The following is a 9712-nucleotide window of genomic DNA, read 5'->3' as shown; positions in this document are numbered from 1 at the left end:
CTTTCCCTGAATATAGGTGATATAGACACTCAGTAACATTTTCTACAATGGTAGGCTCTAGGTTTGAATAAGTCCTTGGGTAGATCTTTCATCTCCTCTTCTATCCTTTTTAAAAAGGCCTTTCCCTTACTTACTCCTCCCAGCATAGTTGGAGAATGCTTGCGCGTCAAGTTGTTGCCAGCTCCCCTTCAGAATAGAGAGCAACTGCTTAACAAATGGCAGGTTTATGTAAGAGGAAATCTCCACGGTTTAACGTGCTTTTGTTTCCTGTCAATATGTACCTTCTGTTTTTGTTCAGGCATAATCATCTTGTAACCTGTGCACAAAAGCAAAGAAACCAAAGCTTGAGAAAGTGGATATTCAAGCTGTTACTTCCATGCTCATTTTCTCATTTTTGGCCCAAAGGGCTCCATGAAACAGGAGATTCCAGTAGTCTGGGCTGCCTTATGCAGAAGGCTAGATATATCAATAATGGTATGTGCAGGCAGTGGGGTGCTGCTATGCAGTGCTGGGGCCACATGGGAGGCCTGAGTTCAGATCATCTGTTAACCTGAATGTGCCAGGGATGTCTACATGAGCCTGCAGTTCTGGCTAGCTAGGAGGCTGCCAGCAGGATCACGGAGTGGCAAACCCCTGTCCAGGGTGCTCCCCATCTCCATGAAATAATTAAGTAAATAAGCTGAGAAGGGAAAAACAGGAAAATACAGCACAGAATCCCCTATAAACTGAGTGCATTGTCTAAAGAGCCTCACCATCACTTTGAATGAGGCCTTTTCCTTAGAGAGAATCTGTTTTCGGGGATTAAAGTACTTTGCACTCACCTGATCAGCTATACGTCCCTTATGGGCACATAAATATTTGTCTGTCTCTATTAGACTGAGTGTTTTGACAGAATAGAGACGGAATCTATTTGTTAAGGGTCTGCTACGTGTTTCATGTTTTCCACCACTATTTGTAGGATGAGTGGATGGACCATATTCTATAGTGATGTGTTTCCAGATCAGGACATGCATTTTAATGTCACAGATTCACATGAGTTGAGCCACACTCACCAAAGGCATCATAGATTAGGAATATTTTATATTCATGAGAGAAGAGAAGAGCTAAATCTCCATTGCCATTCTAGCCCTCAACTTATTTTTTTTTTTGAGAGATTTTCACTGTAGGGCGCGTGCGCTCGCCAGACAGACAGAGAGAGACATAGAGACAGAAAGCGAGAAATCACCCCACCCGGGGGGGCTGGTCACGCCGCAATCCCTTCTCCTCCATTTTCCTCTCAGGATCTTGGGCATGCACGCCCACGTGCCAGGCGTGCCCTCAACTTATTTTTTTTTTGAGAGAGATTTTCACTGTAGGGCGCGTGCGCTCGCCAGACAGACAGAGAGAGACATAGAGACAGAAAGCGAGAAATCACCCCACCCGGGGGGGGTGGTCACGCCGCAATCCCTTCTCCTCCATTTTCCTCTCAGGATCTTGGGCATGCACGCACACGTGCCCGGCGTGAGTTTTAAGCCACTGGGTCTGTGACACGAACCGCAGTCGACTACGTGGGAGTCCAGCGACATAGCCATTACGCTAACTGCTGGTTCCCTAGCCCTCAACTTTTTTGCAATGGTCTTCACCTTAGAGAAAGGATGACTTTCTTTCTACCAGCCAGAGAAACTTACGAGTGAAATCAACAAGCATTTTTCATATATCCAGAGAATGTGCTGTACTGGACACAAAGAAAGAAGAAAAGCGAAACCAATTTAGTTCTTTGAGATACTAAATCTAGCTGAGAGACAAACATATAGGTAGCTAATTTGCCTTTAGGGAAAGTGAAATGAGGACTATCTTGTGGAAATGTGTGAAAGGGAGTTAGGAATAGCTAACAGATGCCATCTTTTTTTCCCCCTAGGGAAGTAAGAGTTCTGAACCAACCAGTGAGGTGGCAATGGGATTGGAAAAGAAAGGTACTTCAAAGAGAATCAACAGGACTTGGAGAGTGACAGGGTTTGAGAACTGTAAGACAGAGATAAGTTGAAAATGGCTTCAGAATGTATAGCTGACCACTTTACTAAGAAAATACAGGACAGGAGACCAGCAGGGAGCGTGGTAGTTTAAGTGGTAGACTCCTACATGAATGACCACAATTTGAGTCCAAGACCTGGTAGCTTGCTTTTTCACTTTCCCTCTCTCTTGATCTCTCTCTGGTGGGCACATATGCCCTATAGCAAATTAATTATAATAAATAAAATTAAATAAATACTTTTTTTTACAAAAAAAGAAAATATAAAACAACTTTCCTGGGAGAATATATAGGAGGAATTTCTTCAGAGATTACCTCTGAGCAATTTTGATATTTGGGATGTTTAGAAGTCAGGCCAAATGCTTATTTTATTAAGATTGGATATAGCTTTCCTGTGATCCTCCTGCCTCAGCCTTCCAGCAGGACATACAGGAGAACAACGCTATGCCTAGCTCTTTTTCAGATAGAGTCTTACTACGTTGCCCAGAGCAGCCTGGGGCACTGGATGGCCCTGTTCCAACCTTCTGATTACAGGTGCTGCAGTTACAGGTGCACGCCTTACTCCAGGCTTTCAGGCTGGACCAGGAATCAAACCCAGGCTTATCGTATGATTCCAGTCCATAGAACACAATCTTAGCAACGTGTGCAATCATGGTTGGGACCAAATGCTTATTGTGATCATTTTAAAATCTGAAATTAATGAAGGTAGGTTGGACTTAGTGACTCAAGTTCAAGAAAGAGACTGTAAGAATGCCAAACAACTCTATGTGAGGGGATGTCAAAAAGGTCATGGGAAAACCCAATTAAAGTATGAGTTTATTCTGTGCAAAGTTTTCAAATCCATGCATAGTTTTTTTTTTTTTTGGAGAAGGTTTTTTCGCTATAGGGCGCGTGCGCTCGCCAGACAGAGAGAGACATAGACACAGAAAGCGAGAAATCACCCCCCAGAGGGGATGGTCACGCCCCAATCCCTTCTTCTCCAGTCTCCTCTTGGGATCTTGGGCACACACGCACACGCTCCTGGCGTGAGTTTTAAGCCTCCGGGGCCAGGACGTGAAATGCGGTTGACTACGTGGGAGTCCAGCAACATAGCCATTACGCCAACTGCTGGTTCCCCATAGCTGTTTTTTTTTGTTTGTTTGGTTTTGTTTTTTAACAATATATATTTCCCACAAACTTTTTTTTTCTTTTTTTTTTTTTTTGGAGAGTTTTTTTTTGCGCTATAGGGCACGTCATGTGCTCTCCAGACAGACAGAGAGAGACACATAGAGACAGAAAGCGAGAAATCACCCCCCAGGGGGGATGGTCACACCCCAATCCCTTCTCCTCCAGTCTCCTCTCGGGATCTTGGGCACACACGCACACGCTCCTGGCGTGAGTTTTAAGCTACCGGGTCTGGGACGTGAACTGCGGTCGACTACGTGGGAGTCCAGTGACATAGCCATTACGCTAACTGCTGGTTCCCCCCACGAACTTTTTGAAACCACTTCTCATGGCATCATCAATGATATCATTGTTCTGATATGACGCCCCACCTGGCCTCATACAGCAATTTAGGCCGTGTGACTTTGGCATTTTTTTTCCTCAAGACCCGTAAGTAGAGACTAATCATGAGAAAACAATAGCCATAAACAAACAGAGAGACATTCTATGACATACCTGACCATTATTTTTCAAAATTCTTTGAGTAATGAAAATCAAGAAAAGATTCAGAAACTATCACTGCGCAGAAGACATCTTGACTAAAGACAATGTGGTATTTTATGTGGGATTCTGAAACAGCAAAAAGATATTAGTGGAAAAATTGATGAAAGACGAATACAGTCTGGATTTTAGTTAATAGATAGCATTGCCACAATATTGGTTTCTTCGTTTTGATAAAATTTCCAAGGCAATGCAAGATGATAGAATTAGGGGAAACTACCCATGTGGAGATTTGGTGTCAGCTGTGGATGTTCTGAAGGCTGCAACTGGGTGATGTAATGAAAATCTCATTAACAATAACAGGTTAAATTTCGGAAGCGCTTTTACAAAGCTGACTCATACTGGATGATGTTTTAAAGCTTGTAGAGCAGGTATGTTTTATGCTTATTTTATCAAGGAGGAAACAGAGGCCTTGAGCTCAACTGTGTCTTACGATCCAGATACTGTGTTATCTTTGCTCCCACTGAGTACGAGAAAGACAGACCATGGGGCCATTCAATGGCAGAGCTGTAAAATGTGATGCTCTGGGACACTGAACCACACGGGGAGGCTCTGGGTTTGCATCCGGAAACTTCCCTGAGTACTTCAGGCCCTGATGTGCTCAGGATCCAGGGTTGGCTGAGGCTGGGGGTGGATTGTGGTATCACCACCCTGTCAGGGTACCATTCCTCCTTTCTCTGTCTTTATCACTCATAAGAATAATAAATAAACTTCCAAAAAGACAGGCCAATATACGTGTGTGTATAGAAGGGGAATTATCTATACAATGTCAGGGAGGGGTGGTAAAAAAGTTGAGATGATAATCCAATTTATTTTTTAAAGAATTAATTTATTTAAATAAATAAATTTATTTATTTAAATTTGACCAGAGAGAAAGAGAAAGTGAGAAATCAAGTTGCCTGGTCCAGGACTCGAACCGCAGTCGGCCGTGTGGGAGTCCAGCACCCTTAAGCACTACACTACCTCCCAACCCCAACAATCAAATTTCAATGAACATAACAACTCAACTACTGAGGTGTTCAGAATGACTAATGAGCTGACCTGTTCTTTCAAGTTTACAGATCTGCTTTTTGTTTCTCTCTGGCCCAACTCCCTACCCCTCTGTATTAGCAATAATGTCTCAGTAAAACAGGGCGACCTAATTTTCTGTTTTGTGAGTCTGCAAAATGATTACACGTGGCAACACTCGAATCACATTTCCTATGTTTTTGCTTCCTCCAGCCCCATCCTAACACATTTCTAAAGCTGCTATCATGTGGGTAAGAAATTTGTCATGATTCTGTTCAAATGTTGATAAATAGAAAGAAAGAGAAAGAAAAAGAGTGTATATTTGTATGTGCACATAACTTAATTTTCCTTGCCCTGATTACAAAATCACCAGTAGCCTCGAATAGGGTGCACATCCACATAATGTCTTCTTACAGTTTAGAAACACCATACTTTAGAACGTAAATTCTGTGTATCTGCAACCACTGCTCCCCTCCCCCTTGGTCTCATTCATTTTCCAGTAGCACAAATCTGAAAGCAAAACCCTTACAGGGCTCCGTTTTGCTTTGAAACAAGAATGTGTTCTTACAGATGAAATAATTATACTGCTATCTCAGATCAAGTTTTCAAAGGAAGAGCCTCCTGCGGATACTTAGGTACACTTACATACGAATAATGGATGTTTCCACGCAGCTAGATGAGTGTCCTAAGCCGTGCTTTTCCTGGCTGTTGCTGGAGTCTGAGGAGCTATCCCTATGCTCTGCTGCCACCTTGGCAAACTGGAAGGATCTACAACGGAATTCTGTGCTGGAGCGCTGGAAGCTGCCTGCCCCTGGCCTCTGAGGGCTGGACTGCTAACACAATGGCTAGTCCCGGTCCCCAAAGGTTTGGGCAAGTTGCAGAGAAAAATCAGAACATCTACCGGCGGGAAAACACATCCTCCTTTAAAAATAACTCTGTGGCCTCACATTCCACGTGTTACCGCTCAATGCTTTTTAAAGACACAGTGCGTCTTAGGTCCGGAATGGAGACTGAGAAAGAACCATCGGGTTGAAATTGTCCATGTGCGGATCTGAGTTTGCGCTCTAAGCAACGTCCTGGCTCTTTGGGGGTGTGACGGTGACGCCAGAGGCGCTCGACCTACAGTTTTCTCCAGTGTAAGCTTCCATTCCGCCAGCACGGAAAGACTCGCCCCCAAATGCCCTTAACTTCTTGGGAGTTAGAGCACTCAGTCGAAGCTGTTTACACAATGCAAAGCCTTCGGGCAGCGGAGGCAGAGGCTCCAGTGTTCTCTTTTTGCTTCCGAAAGAGCCGGGGAAATATCGCTGATCCAAATCCAGGCACTCCGACCCGACCTGCTGCTTTGAGTGTTGGGGCATATATTTATTTGCATCATCTTCCTTAACTGGTGTGTCTCCATTCTACGTCTCCCTTTTCTCTCCTCTCTGTCCCACTCCTACTACAGGCCCTCATTCTCCTCCTCCGCAATCTTCCGGTGGTGTCTAGGTCTAACTTATTTGAATATGTGTCATTTGGCCTCCTCGGGCAGTGGGTGGGGAGGTGGGAAGCGCTTTCCGTGTGGTTTTATTTAAATTCGGCATGGGCGGGTAGGTGCCCTGTACAATTCGTCTCGCACACGCAATACAGTTTAAACGCTAGAGCGAGAATAAGCGAAGAGTTCCCAATCTTCAGAGTGCAGCCAGGCAAGGAAATAATCCGCGGGGCGGGGGTAGAGAGGTAAAGGAATAAAACCCAACTTCCCTGGCAACTTCAATAAATCCGGTAACCGGAGGCAAAAAATAGACTCTGAGGGTTGGGTCTGGTCCGGATGAAACGCTAGCGCTCCTTCCCATCCGAGAGTCTGGCGCGGGAAGTCGGCCACTGGCGTCTTGCCACGCGAGTGCCCCTAGACAGCAACACACCCACTGGAAACGCACGTGAACAAAGCTCTCGCCCCGGGATCCGCCGCCTGCGGTTTCCCAGTCGGTGCCAGCTTCTCCAGGGCGCGCACAGGGTTAAGTTAGTTCCCTCCTTGGGCGGAGGGAGAGGAGGGGGAGGGGAGGGGGAAAGCAGCAGCGAGTCTCCGGCTGGATACCTTTGGAGTTAGTTTTCCTCGCAGTCCGGTCGCCTTCTCTCGCAAATTTGGCATCATCCGTAGTCACCGCCGAGGGAGAGCGCTCGGAGATAACATCTGTGGCCGCAATCTCTGCGCCAAGGCGCGGCGCGGCGCGGCGCGGCGCGGCGCCCTCCCGGGTGCGCCTCCAGTCGTCGGTCTGGGGTGTCCGTGCAGCGTCAAGGCAGCACTTTCGCGCCTGCTGTCGGGTCCATTGACCCTGGGGACCAAGGTGGCAGTTCTCAACGATGGGCAAGAGGGACCTCAGCAGCGACCCCTAAAACAATACCATGCCCCGGGAGCCCCGCAGCTGCCGCGCTAGCTTCTTCCCTTTCCACCTCCCCGACCCTGTCGGATTCGGATGAGCCCATTACGAGGAAAAGTGGCCGCCAGGTAAAGAGGCTGCGGTTCCAGGTGAAGTTTCTAGTAATCGCCCGAGCTGCCGCAACGCGGGCGCCACGCTGTTTCTTTGGGGAAAGATTTCATTTTATGTTTTAACCTGTGGGGGCTGGGGGGGTTGTCATCAGGTATCGTAGGCTTTGTCTTTAACCCGGAGAGAATATAGGCTGCTTATTTCTCCCCCTTGACTTAAATCTATCGGCAAGTCGCATACACGTCCTCTAAGGAGTTTTGCAACTGAACTCTGGGTCAAAACGCAAACCTGCTTGCCTTCTAGAAGCATGGATCCAGAATTGGGGTTTCCCAGCCCCTATGCTTTCGGAGCTCAGCTTCTCACTTAGGGAGAATTAATCTCTTAACTTCCATAAGTAACAACCTCCTTCCCCCTCGATCTGTTGTTAATGTCACCACCGTTATTATCAAGCGGTCCTATCTTAAACCACCAGTTAGACCCCTGCCCGCAATCCAGAATCGATTAAGGGCTAAAATACCGTGGACGCTAATTCATTTCTCTTCGGATTGGGATAGAGGTGCTTTTTCCAAAACCAGTCCCTCTCCAGCCCTGCAGGTCTTCTCTGGACTGGCGGGCAATGTGCTGGGGCCATCCCGCCTCCGTGGAGCGCCAGTTCGGGTTGCACTGGCACGAGGAACGCAGGAGTATATACCGGGATTGCGTTCTGGGTGTCGCTTGCGTGGGACGCGGTGCGGAGGGGGATGTCAGATAACGCCCCCAGGCTCTGAACACAGGGGCAAGGAGACTGCAAGGGGTCGGAGCAGGGTCCAGCCGGCTGCCACCTCCTCTCCAACCGGATTCCAGGCCTCCCGGAAAAATCCCTCCGCCACGCTGACCAGGCCGGGTCTCGCCCTTGCGCTTTCAGCGCCAGCGCGGTCACTTCTCATTTGTAATCAGGCCCAAGATCAAGGTTACCTAGTTGGGGACACTAAACAGGGAAAGGAAGCCATCAAGGAAGAAGACTGGAGAGGGTTGGACCCACTCTGGACGCCCGGGAAACTCCTGGAGCTTGCGGGGGAGGGGGAGGGTGGCTCAAGCAGGCGTCAGTAGCGGGTAGAGGCTTAGGCCACCAAAGCTGCCGTCCCTGGCGCTTGGCTCTTGGAACCTCCCAGCAAGATGGCACTCACTGTCTGTCCCACTCCGATTAGCGCCCCCTCCTTGTCCGGATACTTATTAGTCACACGGTGAGTGGGGGAGAAGACGAGCAATGTGTACATGTGGAGGCATTTTTCCGAGCTACCTTCGCATAATGCAACAGGAGCAGCGACCCGCGCGCACAAACCCCAGTCGTGGGTGCGTGTGTATGCGCGCGTGTGAACGCGTGGGCCAGCGTGCGTCTCCGCGGGTGCGCGTCTGGGTGTTTCTGTTCGTGGCTTGGGAGGCAAATCAGGCGTTTCTCCAAGTTGTCTTAACATGACTTAGGCCCTCAAATACATGAGAGCGGTAGACACAACAGGGATGCGAAGGAAATAAAAACAATCGGGAAAGTGGTGCCAAGTGACTGAGGCTTTGAACTGTGCACAGGTTGAGCGGTCGCGCCAGGGCGCGTCCGGAAATCATCCCCCGCAGATCGCGGGCACCGCCCCTGCCTAACCCAGATGTCCTGAGAGCAGAGCGGATCCCTAGGGAAGTGGTCCTGGGTTAGTTTCAAACTGGCCCCTTGCATCTTTCGTGGCCGCGCAGACCGCGCGTCTTGGCGCAGCCCAGCGCTTGGCGCGGGCTCGTTCTCCCTCTTCTGTTCAGATTCGGTCTCTCTCCGGACTTGTTAAAACAAGGCAGGAACTTACCGGAGGCAGGAGGAGCAGCGATGAAATAAGAGGGGAAAAGCAGAACCTACCTCCCCCACCAAAGGGACGCGCACCTGGGATTTTTTTTTTTTTTTTTACATTACTCTTTAACCTTTGCAAAGAGACTGTGGAGTGGAAACGTTACCTGTATACAAATTAGGCTTCTTCAGCTGTCATGTCCGTTTCCTAAATCTTTGAGACTGAATCTCCGATTGTCCACTGCAATCTTTGGGGAAATCGAACAACGCTCTTGCCATCAGCGGTCTGAGTGAGGGGAGAAAATAGGGATGCTTAAAATAATCATAATTAACTTTGAAATATTTCTCCAATTAAAAGTTATTGAAGAAGGTCTAGAGTGAGGAAATTAGTGATGGGAAAGGGGTGGCGGTGTGGGGGGGGCACATCTCCATGGTTTCCTACATGTGAAATAACGCCATTTTGGTTGAGAGGCTTGCTATAGTTTTACCCTCTAATCGCAGGTTTCTAACATTCTTAGTGTCTGAGTAAGAGATTCTCTCGCCCGGAAGTGCATTAGGCAGGTGTGGAAGAAATCTGTTTTTAGGGTTCCGATGTTGATGGCATTATTCCTAAGAACTGGGAATAGGAGAGCATGTCAGGAAAGAGAGAGAGAGAGAGAGAGAGAGAGAGAGAGAGAGAGAGAGAGGGAGAGAGAGAGAGAGAGAGAGAGAGAGAGGAGAGAG

The 9712-nt window shown here is 47.9% G+C and overlaps 1 protein-coding gene across 2 annotated transcripts in view; it reads left to right on the top strand.

Annotated features, from left to right (window-relative positions):
• Positions 1 to 6993: 6993 nt before the first annotated feature.
• Positions 6994 to 9712, top strand: part of FLRT2 (fibronectin leucine rich transmembrane protein 2) — a 109550-nt gene continuing 106831 nt past the window's right edge. The window contains exon 1 of one of the 2 annotated variants that reach the window (XM_014588430.2): positions 6994 to 7205. The gene's annotated coding sequence lies outside the window, so the exon portion shown is untranslated. Of the gene's footprint in view, positions 7227 to 9712 lie in introns of both variants that reach the window. The other variant, XM_027772484.1, reaches the window with a different exon arrangement.

This window comes from Tupaia chinensis, unplaced genomic scaffold (assembly GCF_000334495.1).
Source record: "Tupaia chinensis unplaced genomic scaffold, TupChi_1.0 Scaffold000277_1, whole genome shotgun sequence".
Classification (NCBI taxonomy): Eukaryota; Metazoa; Chordata; class Mammalia; order Scandentia; family Tupaiidae; genus Tupaia; species Tupaia belangeri.
The sequence above is the reverse complement of the archived record's forward strand: the minus strand, read 5'-3'. Positions and strand labels throughout refer to the sequence as shown.